We start from the raw sequence: 19,029 nt of genomic DNA on the forward strand, positions 1-19,029 counted from the left end.
GAATAGCAATTGGTAATCTACATAGCCATCACATCAGAAATGCACAAAGCAAACCAATGCAGTACTTTACTAGCTCTTTCCGACTACTGTCGGTGAGCTCTTCGCTCTTCTTGTGTAGGAATCCATTCAGGCAATTCGGGTTTATCTTCAGCCTTCGTACATAAATCCCAATAGCCTTTGCCAATCAAGAAATTTTACATCCTGAACTTCCATAGAGAGAACTTTTTGTTATCAAGCTTGTCTCCCACATTTTAAGTGATATTGTGAGTGCCTTGAGCATTTGCCATATTTGCAACTAAGGTATTCAATGCTATATGCAATCTATAAGTGCTTGGCTCCTTGTAGTTTAGGAATAGACTTTTTGTAGTTCAAAAAGAGTTTTCCTACAGTTCAGGAACTGACATCGTTCAATTCAAGAATAGTTTTCCTATAGTTTAGGAATAGTTTTTTGCAGTTCAGGAACAATCTTCCTACAGTTTAGGAACAGTCTTCTAGCAGCCTGCTTGCTACAAATTGTATTCCAGCAAAGAAAAAAACAGTCAAGTGAGCATAAACCAAGCTCAAATTAGTTCAAAACATTCTATGGTAGTGGCAAAACATCCCAACAACAAACTCTATCCATACAAGCATCAATAGATGCATAAAATTGATGTTGACATTCACTAGACTTTTCCACAATTGATGATAGGCAAGGAGCTTGTTATGACCAGCAACCTAAACCCTGCAATAATCAGGGTATTCTCAGCTCAAAAATATCCTCAAACCACTATAGACATGTCCCAGTACATTGGGGATTCAATATGTGACCAACAGCCATCAATGATTGTACTATATGTAAGTAGCAATACCAAATATAGCCAGTTCACTACTATAACCAGCAGTATTTTCTCTATTAAAACAAGAGTAATCATATCTCAAAATAGCCCCAACATATCTCATTCAGTTGCCACTCTATGCAAGAGTTGATACATGTCCAACCGGTTAGAATATATCGCATGTATATCAAGTGAAGATGATAGGTATCCTTCCTACAGACAATAACCAATCAATACCCCGATATAACCACTAACAAATCAGTCCAAAATTTGGACTTTCAGCACTCATAGGATCCTAGAAGGCATCTACCACTCAAGTTGTATGATCCAATCATTTGTGAGTAGCAAATAAGCATCATAGATACTTCAATCCTAGGTATATTGTTTCCAAATTCAGGACAACAACTAGTTCACTGTTTCGAGCCTAGAAATAAGCTGCAAAAATGATCATTTAACACTCCAATATCATGGTCGAATGCATGATAATAAGATCATATACATTGTTAGGATGAAAACCACTAGTTCCCTCGAACCACAAGATGCTTACTATAGTAAACAACCAGTCTACACATGTCTATGCTAAATACCTCAAATTCTCTGAGGAATTTAAAATATTTTTGTTTTTCAAAGTTGTAGAACACGCAAAAATAGTCAGAGTTGCAGGTCATTTCTCCAAAATTCATTTCTGTAACAATATATAGCTTCTACAAAAAAACGGGTTGTAGGCATAGTCTCCTTTCATGACGTTTTCTTCAGATATGATGTCTTGATGTCAAATGGCCATTGCCAAGCGTTTAGGCTTCAGGCATTCAAGCTTTGATACCATGTTCGAGATTCAGAGAGAGAGAGACAGAGACATGGAGCTGTAACAGAGAGTAGTGAACTCTCTTGTTCTCTTCTGCTCATTTTTCCATAATGCTCACTAAAGTTTAATCACACATAACAAATAAACACACTAGGTCACTAACTGACTGTACTACTAACTGGTAGTTAAGTCTGACCAACTTAGTTATTACAATGAACATGTAGAGTGACAGCTAAGATGACAGATGTCTAGATAAGGTTAGTCATGTCGGTGATATTGATCATGAGCTTGATTCTCAATAATATGTAGGTACCAGGGACAAGGGCATGAAAGCTCAACTGATATGTGACTTTTGCAAAAGAATTGAGCAACTAAGAGATTCTTTCATGCCAGGAAGAGGTCCCAAAAGGCCTATCTAGTTGTTCTTAAAGAAGAAGAAGATCATAGAGCCAAAGAAGAAGAAGAAGAAGAAGACCACCAAGAGAAGAACAAACCTCATCAATCCTTCTATTTTGATAGAATTTTTTAGCCTTGTATTGCCTAGCCCTAATGCTTTAGACATAAGCTTGTAAACTCCTCACATAACCTTATACTACATCCTTTGTACATTTTGTGAGGCCCCTATTACAGCCTTTGGATATCCACCATGTCTTTGGTACCCACACTTAGCTTTTTCTGTCGAGAGCCTTTGGTGTTCACCATGTTTGTGGTGTGCCCACACTTTTCAAGTGGTTTCTCACTAAAGCATGTACACACTTCATACTTCTCTAGTTGTGATTAAGGAGGGATGTTAAGATATTGGCAATCACACTCAGTTTAGCCTCTTTGTGTGGAGCTGTGGGCTCATGATGTAGAATCCCATATGCACAGTGGTGGAAAGTGCAGCCTAGTCTATTCCTATTAAGCATTGTACTTGCTCTCTTTTTTAATGCAATGTCATAGTACTTTTGTACTTCTAGCAAAGTGTCCGTGTCATTGTCAATCCACTACACAAGCTCACGGGTAAGTTACTCATAAATATATGTGTGCCTCACGTGGGTTGAAAATAAGGTATTTTTAAAATACCATCTTTATATATTTATAGTAACTTCCCCAAGTAAAAAAGATTGTGTTTATGAGTCCAAGCTTCCATCTTGGAACATGACTAAGTTGTGTGACATTTGGTCCTATTACCTCACGAGCTCACTCTTCCTCTTTCAACCTCCATAGCCATGCTCTAGATCCGACATTTTCTACATGATTGACTTATCTTCACCTTGACTATCAAGACCATAAGAAATGGTGTGAAATTCTTGGAAACTAAACCATGATAGTAGTACCTAGACTATCATTGGCACCCTCCAATACTGCATGCGATTACTTGACCCATAGCTATGCACTAAGCCCATGACACCAACTCAACCTCCTAACTTTAAGCACACTAGAATGAACAACCTTGTGTCCACATCATCTTGGGTGTTGATGTAAAAGAGGGGATAAGATACATTATGCTTGTGTAAGGTAGATCGTAACAAATGCAAGTCATGGTGGATCCAAGAAGAGTTTGGATAGCTTAGAAATATGAAAAAAGTTGAGGTCAACATATTGGATTGTACTTGCAAAGGGATTTTCCAAGAATCGTTGTATAGCTTCTCTCAGCCCATATACAGGGACCTAATCAAATAGTCTAAGACATTAAGCATCATTTCCCTAGCTAGGAATGCTTCTGTGCACCACTACAAGATTAGGTTGATATGCTTCAAATAAGTTACCTCTAGATGGGAGCACAAAGTGTTTGACTCACCAAGCTTGGTCTTGTAATGTGTTTGGCTATTTGAGCAAAAGACCACACAATGTCATGTTTGAGGGACCCAATTCCTATTGGGCAAGAATCCTCAATGAGTGGGACCATATTGGGTGAAACTCAATATGTTCTTCACTTGGGCCAAGAACCTTGTAGGTAATTATAACCCTTTCTAGCTCCTTGTGAACCTTATGCACTATGGCCAGCATACAAGCCACTAGAACCATCAATAACTTGGGGATTGTTCTACATACCTTGTGTCTTGCAAAAGAGAAGCAAGGGAGATCATTAGAATCATAGCATTGGCTTGGAAAGCCATGCTCAAGCCTAGACTCCTCAAGAAAAATCTAATTAGAACCAATCATACCCAAGACCTTAGGCTCAAATTACACCACAAACATGACATAGTATTGTGTTTCAATAACTTGTCAATACTACGAGAGACTTGGTATATGGCATGGTTGCTCTCAAGAAAGGTTAGAAAAAGGATGTATTCACCAACAATGAGTACCTCTTGGGAGTAACGAGAGCCACTTTGGGATTGTGCACTAAGAATAAAATCATAAACAAATCTTGCCAAAAAGTGGGGAAAGCTCTTAGGACTCCACATGTAGACAAGCACCCACATCATGATGCAGGTTAATCGCGCTATATGGGGACTTAGAGCTTACACCACTTGCTATGCATAATTTGAGTTGTAAAACCTTCTAATCTTGCATTGATTTGTATTTACTCTTCAACAAGTTGAAGCTCATGTGATAACCTTGATAGGTTAGTTGATTTTCCAAGTGGGCCTACTTGGCCTAATTAGAACCCCAATGGACTTAAGAAAGGCCTATAATATCTACTAGGACTAAGTAAATGTGATTGTTTCTCTTTTGGTGGGTAACTTCTCTCTCTCTCTCTCTCTCTCTCTCTCTCTCTCTCTCTCTCTCTCATTAGAATATCAAGATCCTATTACGCTTTAGTCAATCTATCTTTATGTGCATGATCAACATTAGCTGGATACAGCTATTCACGTGTGTGACATTCAATAAGTTGTGTAGTCAGTCACTTAACCACAATTAGTCTTGGTTAGTCATACCTATGTGTGTAAGTCTCTTTCAATTAGTATGATGGAAGAGTAATGGAAGAAGAAAAACAATGAGCTAAGGCTCATCTTCCACTCCACTCTATCTCTCTCCCTCTCTTCCAACATGGTAGCAGAGCTTAAATGCCTGAAGCCTGAAGGCTTGGTAGTGGCCATTTGATATCAATACATCAGATCTGAAGAAAATGTCATCAAAGGAGACTGTGCTTGCAGTCGATTTTTTTGCAAAAGCTATAGCTTGCTACATAAATGGTTTTTGGAGAAATGGCCCAGTAATCCTGATCGTTTCGATGTGATCTAGAAGTTTGCAGAAGATTTTTTTTTTCAAATTCCTCATAGATTTTGAGATATTTAGCATAGACTTGTGCAAATTGGATATTTATTGCAGTAAATATCAGGTGATTCCATAGCACTGGTGGCTTTCATCCAAACAATGTATATGCCCTTATTATCATGCATTTGAGCATGATATTGGAGTATTAAATGCTCAATTTTGGAGCTTATTTGTAGGCTAGAAATAGTGAACTGGTTGTTGTCCTGAATTTGAAAACAATATACCTACAGGGTTGAAGTATCTGTGATGCTTATTTGTAAGTGACAAATGCTTGGATCATACCACTTGAGTGGTAGATGCTTTTGGGATATTGTGAGTGAACACCATATTGGGGAATATGAGAATTTCCCATAAGTTTGGGACACGTGGTCAAATCTTTGGATTTGTCATAACTTGAACACTATAACTCCAAATCGAGCGCTCCATAGCTCAATAGATTTCATTTTTCAAGTGCTTTCCAAGGATAGGTCACACCATATGGTTTTGAGAAACTTATAAGCATGTTATCAAGGTGCCACCTTTTTAGTATTCAAAAAATGGGAATTGGGAGATTCCCAAACTCACTAATATTGTGTTAGTGCTAAAAGTCCAAAGTTTGGACTGATTTATTGCTAGTTATACTAGGGTATTGACTAGTTATTGTCTACAAGAAGGATACCTATCATCTTCACTTGACATACATGCAATATATTCTGATCGCTTGGACATGTATTAACTCTTGCATAGCGTGGCAATTGAATGAGATGTTTTGGGGCTGTTTTGAGGTTTGAATAATTTTGTTTTAACAAAGAAAATACTGTTGGGGTTATAGCACTGGGCTGGATGTATTTGGTACTGCTACTTTCATACAATACAAATATTGATACTTGTATAGATATAGTTTGTTGTTGGGATATTTTTCCACTACCATAGAATGTTTTGAACTGATTTGAACTTGGTTTATGCTCGGTTGACTATGTTTTTTCATTGTTGGACTACAGTTTATAGCAAAGAGGTTGTTAAGAAAACTGTCCTTAAATGCAGGAAATTGTCCCCAATAGCAGGAAACTGGTCCTGAGCTGTAGAAAAAGGAGTTAGATACTTACAGATTGTATACATCACTGAATACCTAAGCTGCAACTATGGCAAATGCTCAATGCACTGATAATATCACTCAAATTGTGGGAGAAAAGCTAGACAACAAAAGTTTTGCTTTATGGAATTTTGTATGAAGAATTTTTTGGTTGGCAAAGGTTATTGGGACTTATGTACAGGTGATGAGGCTGAACTTGAAATGCATAAAAGGAATCCGATAAATGATTTAAAAAAAAAGGGCTCATAATCTATGGACTGACAAAGCATGCAAGGTGTTACATTGGTTTTCCTTATGTATATCAAATGCTATGGTTATATTGATTACTGGATGTAGTTCTCTAAAGGATGCATGGGACGTACTCATGAAGAATTATGGAAATGTAACACATGAAAGAAAGATTTAGCTAGAGCAACAGTCTCATAACATGTTTAGGAATGGCACAAGCATTCAGGCCTACACTACAGAGATCAAGAACATAGCGGATCAACTTGCCACCATTGGATCTTCAATGTCTGAGGTTGATATGATTGCAGTGACATTGAATGGACTTGGCAAAGAGTATAAAGCATTTGATACATCTATTTCTGTGAGAGTTGAACCCGTGATTGGGATGAACTGATTGCTTTGCTACTGCTACATGAGGAAGTTAAGCTTCCACTGAAGATAGGTTCTACTACGTCTCAAAGCAGAGACATTGTTCTTTACTCTAGCCAACGTAATAGAGGCGGTAGAGGCCTGGCTCTTTTCAAGGTCAAGGAGACACTCGAAACACTTATGGATAGCATCAATAGAATGCTTGGCATGGCATAAATACATAGGGCCAGTGTGGATCTGGTGGCTGTAGAGGCAGGGGGAGATCACTCCATGGTAGAGGTGGTGGATCTGGTTCATGGCAGTTAAATGATCAGTCAAACAGAGATAAGGACTGTCATTACTACAACAGATATGGACACATTGCAAAGGATTGTAACAAGAAGTAGGGAGATATGAAGGCAAAGGGAAAACAACATGGGCATTATGCATCTTCTAGCGGTGATCATGATGAGCAAGTTGATAGATTGTTTGCCATGTAGCATGTGTCTAAGAATGCATCTAGGCATAAAAGAGATAAGAGATAGAACATTGATTCAGGGGATTCAATCATATGACACCCCATGGAGAATGGTTTGATGAGATGGTTGCAAGTTCACATGGTTATGTGTGTACTCGGGATGGCACCTAACATGATATTCAGCACATAGGAATTGTTCCGTTGTTGATGCGTGATGGCAAGAAAAAGAGCCTGCATGATGTACTACATGTACCTACAATAAAAAAGAATCTTTTGTTAGTTGGACAGATGGCAGAATAGAGTCTGTAGGTGAGATTCAATGGAGATGGATGCTTTGTTGAAGAATATGGTAATGGCTACAAATTGCTAGGGGCCGAAGATATGATAGAATGTTTACTCTTGATGCGTTAATTTCAAAATTGAAAGTAGCCATATTTGCACATGATGATGGTGCTATATGGGATGTTGAGATATGACATAAGCTGATTGGCCATGTGAATGTACAAAAGTTGAAATCTATGCAGTAGAAGGAGATTGCGCTTGGACTACCTAAGTTCAAATATCATGACTTTGGACATGTATGTGATGCATGTTAGTTTGGAAAGCAAGCACAGTTTCCATTTATGAGATATGTATGGAATATCTCATGACCCTTGTAGTTGGTGCATTCAGATGTATGGGGTCCATCTCATAATGCTTTGTTTGGTTGTGCTCGTTACTATGTATCCTTCATTGATGATTTCAGTAGCATGTATACTTGGCTTTACATACCGAAACATAAGGATGATGTATTTGATGCATTTAAGAACTTCAAGAAGCATGCTGAAAATGAGTTGAGCTATAAAATTTCATGTCTTAGATCAAATGGAGGTGGATAATATGTCTCTAATTACTTTGAGAGGTACCTTGCTAAACATGAGATCAGAAGATAGTTACATTGCAGCTATACACCACAACAAAATGGTGTAGCAGAAAGGAAGAATAGGGTATTGATGGAATCAGCAAGAGCTATGCTGAATGAGAAGATTTTCCCAAATGGTTATTGGGCTAAAACAGTAGTGACTAGTATCTATGTGCTGAATAGAACCCCTATAATAGGGATTCATGATGTAACTCCATATGAGAGGTTTTATGGTCATAAGCCTGACATTTCACACTTGAAGGTATTTGGTAGCATTGCATATGTGCATGTTCCTGATGAAAAGAGGAAGAAATTGGATCCTAAAGCTGTCAAGAGTGTGTTCCGTGGTTATGCACAAGACCGAAAAGCTTACAAGTGTTATGTATCGTTTACACATGAGACATTGATTAGTAGAGATGTTGCTTTTTATGAGTTAGCATCGTGGTATGCTAGTTTGGTTGCTGTGGCTACTGATGGATCAGCCAACACTAGTAATGCCAAAAATACACCTACAGTGAGTACATCTATGAGTGTCCCTACAAGTGATGGGTCACCTACAATAAGTTCTTGGTCGGGACGCTTGCAGAGTCATACTCCTATGCCCACTGACATGGATATGTCAGTGAGGAGGAGACTGGAGAAGGGGGAAAAAAAATGCTTGAGGATGTGATAGGTCACTTACAACAAGTTATGAGTCATCTAACAACGACAGTTTGGATAGTGAGTTGGGCATTCAGTCTATTATGACTCCTGGAGCAAGGTAGAGTCGTTATGTACCGCCTCACGAGAGGCAAGCTCAGAGTGAGCCACAATTACGGAGATCTGAGAGAGTCAAAAAACTAGTTGACAAGTTTACATACACTGGTTATTGAGTCCGCCATTATGCATATATGGCTAGTATGATAGGTTACAAAGAACCTAAAAAGTTTGAGGATGCAGTTACAGATGATAACTGGTGTGTTGCCATGGATGAGGAGTATGCAACCCTCAATGAAAATGAGACATGGAAATTGGTTGAGTTGCCTGAAGGCAAAGTCCCCATTGACTGCAAATGGATGTACAAGGTTAAGTGCGGGTCGTCAACAGATGGTTCGTTAGAATGCTATAAGGCCAGGTTGGTTGCAAAAGGGTATGCGCAATAGTATGGCCTTGACTATGAGGAGACTTTCAATCTGGTGGCTAAAATGGCAATAGTCAGAACTGTCATTGCTTTGGCAACATGCAAAGGCCAAAATTATGGCAAATGGATCTCAAGAATGATTTCTTGAATGGTGATTTGGTTGAGGAAGTATATATGGAGCAACCTGAAGGCTATGTTCACCCGGACTTTCCTACACATGTATGTAAGCAAAAAAAGGCTTTGTATGGACTGAAACATGAACCTAGAGCATGGAATGCTTGAATCAACAATTATTTACAGCAACATGGATTTAGATTGGGTAATGTAGATCACAGTCTGTTCATGAAGAAGACAGATCATGGATATGTGTTTCTAGTGGTTTATGTAGATGATCTTATCATCACTAGAGATGATGAAGAGGGCATTGTTGAAATTAAATCATGTTTACAAGCTGAATTCAGAGTCAAAGACCTTGGTGAGCTAAATTATTTTCTTGGGATTGAGGTAGTCTCTATGCCTCAAGGTATATGGCTGCTACAGAAGCAATATGCTCATGACATGTTACAGAAGTATCATATGGCTGAATGCAAGCCTATGGAGACACCTCTTGATTAGAATGTCAAGCTGCAGATTGATGTTGGGAATGACATAGAGAATATGACCATGTATCGACAAATGGTGGATAGCTTGATATACTTGTTGACTATTACCCATCTTGACTTATGTTATATATTGGGGATGATTAGTCAGTCCATGTAGAAGCCTCGCAAACCACATTTAGATGCAGTCAGGAGGATCATGAGATATGTAAAGGGTACTATAGATTATGGGTTGTTTTATGCATATGGAAAATCTCTTGACTTGACAGGGTTTACTGATGTTGATTGGGCTAGTTGTGCCTATGACAGGAGGTCAACCAGTGGTTATGCATCTGGATTGGGTTGCAGTATGATCAGTTGGCAGAGTAAGAAATAGCCTATTATTGCATTGTCTAGTACAGAAGCTGAGTATAGAGGAGCTACCTTAGCAGCTTGGGAAGCAATTTGGTCAATGAAACTGCTAAAAGACTTGGGAATACAGCTAGAAAGCAGAGTGAGATTGCATTGTGATAACCTCTGTAGTGTTATGTTGGCTAACAATCCTATCTACCATGCTAGGTCCAAACATATTGAGGTTCACTACCATTTCATCAGAGAAATGATTCTTACAAGGCATATTGACTTGATTCATGTGAAGACTAAAGACCAGGTAGCATACATATTTACCAAGCCTCTTGGTAAAGAAAAGTTCATATACTTCAGGCAACTACTTGGAGTTTATCAAATGGTTTGAGCTTGAGGGGGAGTGTTAGAATATCAAGCTCCCATTACTCTTTAGTCAGTCTATATTTATGTGTGTGACTGACATTAGCTAGATACAGTTCTACACATGTGTGGCATTCAATAAGTTGGTGTAGTCAGTGACTTAACAAGAGTTAGTCTTGGTTAGTCATACCTAGGTGTGTAAGTCTTTTTGAGTTAGTATGATGGAAGACTAATGGAAGAACAACAACAATGAGCTGAGGCTCATCTTCCGCTCCACTCTGTCTCTCTCCCTCTCTTTCAACCACAATTAGTCTTGATTAGTCATACCTATGTGTGTAAGTATCTTTCAGTTAGTATGATGGAAGAATAATGGAAGAAGAACAACAATGGGTTGAGGCTCATCTTCCACTGTCGTGTTGCTGCGCATCCGAGACGTGAACACCTCCATTTTTGTTGTGCATCTGTGTTATCTTATTGCGCGTGTTTCAATAAAAATATGCAAAACTGATGCCAAAGAATATTATTAAGCTGTCAATTTCAATGATGAATTCTAAGTAAAGCGCTGGACAAACTTCAAATCCCCAAAACAAACAAGATGTGCTTTGGTGATGGAGACCCGCAAAAACATGGGAACATCGAAGTTGATATTGAAGATGGAGATGATGGTGAAATTGTGTAGTTTGTCTAAGGATTTTTGGAACTTGAGCAAATCTTACATCCCCAAATGACCATGACATGAATGATGAGAATTACGTGTATCACCTTGCTAATAGGAATAACTGAATTTGTTGGGCCTTTTTGCTTATTCTGGGAAAAAGGAGGGGGGTATTTTTGAAAAAGGAAGAATGGCGGGCTGTGTGGCGAAAGGAGAGGGAGCAATGCTAAAGGGGAAGAAGAGAGCTCTAAATCAGGGAATCGGGGGTTGAAACCCGCATGAAAAAGCAGGAAGGAAACGAGAGCAACTATGTTCTTGGATGGCAGCCTCTATATCCGATTGTCAAGGAAATGTAATGCTTTGGCATGTGAGTAAAGACGATGTGAAGAAGACAAGCAAGACGATTTGATAGATGCAGTCAGGCTATGCCATGGTGAAGAAAGCTTTGAAGGTGAAAGGAAATATCATGGAGCTCAGAGAAATAAACTGCGCCAGTCGAGGTCCCTAGGACTGAAAGCTGTTGAGAAACAGTATATACTGACGTGGATCTTCTTCCTTCAGGGGATCAATAATGCACACATGTGGACACGTATCTCTGGATTGTCAACTATAGCAATTCGCTGTGGTTTTACTTTTTGAACAGATGATGATAGCTACTAGTCTGTTTTGCTAATAACAGCACTGAGATAGGACTTTTGTCATCACAAGGTGTGCTAGACATGGAGTTTTGGGGGGCGATCTCCATTCCTGTGATCGAGGAGACTGCTGGAATGATGGAGAGGGAGCCGAAGTGCTTTTCTTTTCAAAAGAAAAGAGAACTGGTGAGCGCATTCGTTCAGAGCTCTCTCTCTCTCTCTCTGCCTGTGTCTGTGTGTGCAGTTTTGAGCGAGGATGCCTGAGGACATTGGGGCAGTGCCATCCGATTGGCAAGCCATGGTGAAGGAGTTGGACATGAATGCTAATGTGTGCAATGTAGCACAAATGCCGACCGTGTGTGTGACTGGAGCTGGTGGATTCATAGCTTCTTGGCTTGTCAAGCGCCTGCTTGAGAAAGGCTATGCCGTCAAAGGGACAAAGTACCAGAGATGAGTGTTGGTGTGCATCATCAGCTGCTCCACAGGTCGCCGGCGTTGACCGCACTATCTATCTCCTTCATTATCAATAACAGAAGAAGATGATCAATCTGATGATGATTGTGAAGAGTCGCCCTTATTTGAAATGCCACTGAAGCCAGGCCACGATACAGACCATCAAGGGACCAACAAAGGAGAAGAAGAGTTCACGTGATCATCATAACATCATTATAACAGCATCACCATTATTGTCATCACCTGATTCTCCCTGGTTGCTCTTGGGAGGCTAAAGCATTGTTGTCCTGACTACCCCTCCCCTTTTAATTGCGTGCAGTATACAGGTCTATGCCCTTACCTCTGTCGACTTTGACTTCCCTCACCTCCCTTTTGGGCTCCAGAACAAGTCCCATTTGCAGAAGGATACTTGAATGAAGCTCAAGATTTGCTCCAGTGTATGTTTACATTCCCAGATGTTACTGGCTGGTTAGCTTTGTTGACTGGCTACAGAAAATATGGAAACTTGTCACTTGGGAAGCTTTGCTATAATGAGGTCATGGCACTTGATCCAATTGATGCTTTAGGGTACATGCTAATTTCCGAGTTGTATTCTGATGTTCACTTGAGGGAGATTGTGGACAGGATATAGGAGATGAGAAATTGTAAAGATGCCTTCACTGAAACAGAAAAGATAATCTTGGAGTTTGCCAAACTTCTTCATGAAGATTATTTGACATAGAATGCCTTTACCCCTATGATAGGTTCTGCCCATTTTACAAATCTGTTAGGATGATGCGAAACATCATACATTTCAACACACTTACAAAACAGGCTGTAGAAAGAAGAAGATAAAGTTTTTGAAGAATGGATGCTGTCTGTGATAAGAGGCAGAAATGCAGAATTTATGAAAATGTTTTGTACCAATGCTGAAAATTTATGCTGAACTAGCAACTGCCAAGTTATGAAATGAACATGCTGATGTGAAGAGTGTATCCCTTCTTACTGCAACTGTCAACATACACCTGAATGTAAACAGTTTATGAAATACTTCGGATTATCCTGAACATGAATTTCTTGTAACTCATTTGACAAGCAATATAGTGAACTTTGTCATCAAAAATTTGAGTTCTTCTTGTTAGACTCTTCCATTGCTGTACCTTGAACCCCGTGTTCTGCAGCTCTTGCACGATCTCTTTGACACCGCTCTACTCTGTCTCTCTCCCTCTCTTCCAACATCTCTCTCTCTTGTTGTGTGGTGTGTGTAGAAGGGGAGCACCAATGATTGACATGCATCATGAATTCAATGAAAGCATGTCATGAGTGGCAATCTTCTCCTACCACCTAGTGTGTATACTTGAGTATATATGTTTATATGTTTTACACGCAACTTGTCTATCCTGTCAGAACTTAGCCTCATTATACTAGTTTCTATCTTAATCCTAATCCTAATTAATAATATTTTAAATTATCTTATTTAACTTAAGAAAATTTTAAAGATTTTTTAATCATATTTTTAATTTAAAAATCTCTTGTGAAAATAAATAAATCATCATCTTTATACTATTATTAATATTAATTATTTTTAACTATTAGTTTTTTTAGATATATTATCATTCAGATTATAATTATACATATATGCTATTGAATATTGTTAGTTCTAAATTCAAGTATAGAGAAACTACAATTAGTATCTTTCACACACACACACACACTCTCTCTCTCTCTCTCTCTCTCTCTCTCTCTCTCTCTCTCTCTCTCTCTCTCTCTCTCTCTCTCTCTCTCTCTCTCTCTCTCTCTCTCTCTCTCTCTCTCTCTCTCTCGTTGTGTGATATATGCAAAAGGGGAGGACTAATGATTGGCATGGTCATGAATTCAATAGAGTATATCTTGAGTGGTAATCTGTTTTTACCACTTCATGTGCATAAGAGAGTATTTATATGTATATATTTTATATACAATCTATATATCCTCTCTAACCTTAGCATCGGTATCCTGATTTCTCTTCTAATTATGATCTTGAATTAGAATATTTTAAACAAATTCTCATTTTTTAATTAATAACTTTTTAAAATATTTTTATCAAAATTTAAATCTTAATTATATTTAAGAATCTCTCTTAAAAATAAATAAAATATAAAACTTATACTATTATGAATATTTATTATTTTAAAACTATTTTAAAAAATAGATATATTATCATTTAAATTATAGTTATACATATATATTATTTAATCATTTTAATTTTAATTTTAGATATTAAAAAACCAAGCTCTCTCTCTCTCTCTCTCTCTCTCTCTCTCTCTCTCTCTCTCTCTCTCTCTCTCTCGTTGTGTGATATTTGCAAAAGGGGAGGACTAATGATTGGCATGGTCATGAATTCAATAGAGTATGTCTTGAGTGGTAATCTGTTTTTACCACTTCGTGTGCATAAGAGAGTATATATATGTATATATTTTATATGCAATCTATATATCCTCTCTAACCTTGGCATCAGTATCCTGATTTCTCTTCTAATCGTGATCTTGAATTAGAATATTTTAAACAAATTCTCCTTTTTTAATTAATAACTTTTAAAATATTTTTATCAAAATTTAAATCTTAATTATATTTAAGAATCTCTTTTAAAAATAAATAAAATATAAAACTTATACTATTATTAATATTTATTCTTTTTTAAACTATTTAAAAAAATTAGATATATTATCGTTTAAATTATAGTTATACATATATATTATTTAATCATTTTAATTTTAATTTTGGATATAAAAAAACCAAGGTCTCTCTCTCTCTTTCTCTCTCTCTCTCTCTCTCTCTCTCTCTCTCTCTCTCTCTCTCTCTCTCTCTCTCGCTCTCCCCATTATAAGGTGTGTGTGGAGTGGGAGGGTTGCTAATCGGTATGCATCATGAATTCAATGCTAGCATCTCATGAGTGCAATATCTTTCTACCACTTAATGTGCATGCATAAGTATGTATATGTGTATGTGTAAGTATTTTACATGCAAGCTATCTATCCTCTCTAATATTAGTCTCACTTCCTCAAATTTTTCCTAATCATAATCCTATTCTCTCTCTTGAATGTCAAGACAGTCGAGTACAACATGCATATGCTAGCTAAATCATTGGTAAAGATAGGCTTGGGTTACAAAAAAATCATACTTAAATAATCATAAATTTAAAATTATTTTGAAAAGCTTTAGAGATATCAAGGTCATCATTTATTATTATTTTAGAAACATACTAAAAATGCTCTCAAGAATAGATGATTTTACAAATGATATTTTTTTTCAAGAATTTTATTTAAAAAGTTAATGATGCGCATAAAGCTTGCCAGGGTGGAAGGTCAAGTGCACTTTTATACAGATACTTTAGTCCTAAAACAAAACACTTAGTGTCACTTTTGTGAATAAGAAGTGTGTGATTGAAAATGGGCTTAGAATTTTGCGTCAATGGACTTTTTGTATATCAACAACAAAAAATAGAAGAGAAACTATTACTTAAAAAGTTTTTTTTCTTGGAAGTGTATTCAACCCCTCAATACAATCATTATGAATAGATGGGCTTAGCAATATCTTTAAAAAAATTAGACTACACTTGAATGAATGATTATTTAAGAATAAATATTTTTATAATCCAAACCGTATCTTTTCTTAGAAAGTTCTTTTGGCTATTGCTTCAATTTTTTGAATTTTTGGTACACTATCCTCTCTAATTTGAAGCTATTTCCACTAGATACTAATGATAACAATTGCTTAAGTGCAGAGCCAAATAAGACACAATGAGAATTTTATAAGTGCCTCTAAGAAGTTATTGACTCTTGGGAAACAATCTATGAAACAAAAAAGCAATATCGAATCGTGTTGGATTAAGAAAAAGACTAATCAATTTTTTCTTGTAGAAAAATTCATTAGTACAAAATATTAATATTTTACAAACAACATTCTTGAGATAAGTCCTCACACAAATTAAATGTGGCTTGGCTCTGTGGTAAAACATAAGGAGATTAGAGTTGCTCAATTAGAAATTCAATTTCAAAGTTAATAAATTAATTATTAAAAATATTAAGGGTAATTAAAAATAATAACAAATAATTGATAATAGTCAATAATTATAATTTAAAACTAATCCTTAATAATTTTCTTTATCGCAAACATGAAATACAATTGGATAATATCATTTTTCGATTAGGTATTGTCCCAACTATCCTTATAGCCATAAGTATCAACTAAAAACTTCTATAATCTACAAAAGGTATTACAAGATTCTAGAAAGGATCTAGTTTATTGAGATATTGCCTTGTCTCAATCGCATATTAAGAAATGTATTGTTACACTTCATCATTTTGTAATAAAGAAATAATTTCTAGCTTTTCAAGTTATCCTATTATAAGTTATGATAAACCAATGTTAAGTCTATAAATTGATTCAGAACCTATGTCAAGCAAGTGTTATCTCAAGAGAAGTAATGAAGATGTGCTCTTGGATTGTGTTTTTATTGTGGAGGACTTCTGCATATTGCTCATTGTTGTCGTAATCAAAAGCTACAAGTATGGAGTTATATAGTGCTTAGAAATCAACAAGGAAAAGCATATGTACTGTGTTGATGCTTCTAGCTTTCATCTAAAAAAGAAGTCATCATCTGTGAGTAACAAGATTCCACTCTCTTTAAAACAAATATTAATTATAAAAAGAAAAGGTGTGTACAATTGAAAAATAAATAAAATTGATGTCTTTATTTTATTGAGTTGACATATAATGTGTATTGAAAACTTGATACTTTGAAGTTGTTATTTGTATGAGTCAACTTATGGTTAAAGACTAAGGTCCATGAATATAAATAGAAGCTATATCTAGTCAAAAAGATTACAAAAAGGGCAATATGACAAAAGGACATGGGAAGACCCTAATCCTAAATTTCTAGTATAAAAAGGATGAAAACTAATGAAAAAGAATATTTATATTTATGCAAACTTTGTCTTCTTGATTTTTTACGACTATCACCTTGAGAGTGAGAGTAGAGAGGGAAATTTATGGAGAGCTTGTGAGAGAGTGAAAGACATGGAGTGTGAAGCTCTTTGTATGCTATCTTCTTTTCTTCATCGTGTCACGGTGAGTGGAGTGAGAAATCATATTATTCTCTTCTTCTGCTTGATCTGATTGTGGGTGTCTACTATCCATCATTGCTCTATAATATTACTAGCTACAAGGTACAACAAACCATTAATACATGAAACTATCCATGAAGTAAGCAATCAAATAAATAGACAAATGAACTATATAATAAATTATGCATTAATCAATCATTTAAATTGTTAATCTTCAACATGAAAATTAAGTGTAATTAAAAATAAAAAAATACATGAAAACATTATTCCTATATCATTTTTGCAACTATATGTAACACACAAACACTATTTATTTTGATGATAAAGTGAATAATCTTTTTGTACACTAATGGTGAAAACTTGATGTATGTGAATCATTGCATGAAGTTATATTGCACATGCTTTTATTTTTTTAAAAGTATCCCAATGGAAAGAATGGAGTTTGGAAAAATTTTTAGAATTATCCATTCAATGCACAAGATACACTTGGGATTACTATGTAGAAGTGTTCTTCACCCAAGAAGAATGCACTCCTCAAGAGATTCAATCCAAAGAAGAAAAAGTGAGAAATGAGGTCGACGTCCTCTATATATAGTAGATTTTCTAAGGTTTTAGGCATGCTAGGTTATTTTTGTAACTCGGTGGGCTCGTTAGGCTATGCAAATAGCGTAATGGGCCCGAAGGGAAATAGAAAAACCCTTGCAAATTGATCAACATAGCAAGTTTTTGTTATTTAATATTATTTTTTACATTATTAGTATGAATTTGTAGATTTAATACGATGATGTTATGATGGGACCTAAAATGGGCCGGCACTAGCTACAACACTAGCTAGACCTCTGACATGCACAAGACAACCCCACGGCCTCGCGGTCAAGAGCATCTATAGGACACATTGCCCTGCCATCGTACGTACATTTTGCATTTGCATCGTGTTTGTAGTCCAACCCTTAACCTTCTCAGACTCGTCAGAGGGAGACGCTACACATTTTGGTGTAATTCACCATGTAAAACAACATAGGAGGTACCCCTCGGCTTATTTTCGTGGCCCCACTATGGCCCTCCTACACCTTGGGGATTGGTCCCTCGATGCATCGCTAACATATATAACGCATAAAAAATAGACTCTGCTCTTGGTACCAATATTATATCATTCTAGGAATATACTAGTCCTCAATTACTTGTCCCCTTGGACCCACCGTCTAGACCTACAGCTTGGGTGCCTTACTCTCTCCAGCGTGGGTCATTTATACTTCAACCAATTGCTATGCATGCTAGGAATACATACCATGTGTATGATTAATGCAATAGTGTATACCTTATTGTGCACAAACAATTATAGTTTGAAATCAATCTATGTGTCGTGCAAAAACAACCCTTTTAATGAATTTCTACTAAAAAGCAATGCTTCGTTGCAGGAACCTAGCACCAAGGCGAACCTCTTGTTGCTAAATAAACCACATCCTAAATGTTATGCTTAAGGATAATAATCAGACTTTGTATCATTTCAGTGCTTAAACTATTGTATAACATCATCCTCCCCCTCATCGTCTAAATTTTGCTACGTTGCATAGATGTAGAGGTTCTTTTATGTCATTTTTTGTATGTAACAGCAATAAATAGGCACTTTAACACAAAGGACCAAGGCCAAATTGAGGCTTAACCTCATGCTTCATCCCCGTCAGACATGCACATACATAGATCTCATTTTTAAATGTTTTCGAATGCGAAAAAACCGTTTCTTCTAATTTTCCTCTAATTTTCCTATTTATTTTTAATTAAAATAGGTATTTTCTAGTTTTTTTCTAATTACTGATCATTGGAACTGAAACTCACCACTTTTCCTTATTTCTACCCCATGTCCACTCATTTCCCCCATTTAAAAAAAAAACCTATCAATTTTCATCAAAATTTTTGTTTTTTC

The sequence above is a fragment of the Lygodium microphyllum genome, chromosome 30 (assembly GCF_053477565.2).
Source record: "Lygodium microphyllum isolate KBCC chromosome 30, Lygodium_microphyllum_v1.1.10, whole genome shotgun sequence".
NCBI lineage: Eukaryota > Viridiplantae > Streptophyta > Polypodiopsida > Schizaeales > Lygodiaceae > Lygodium > Lygodium microphyllum.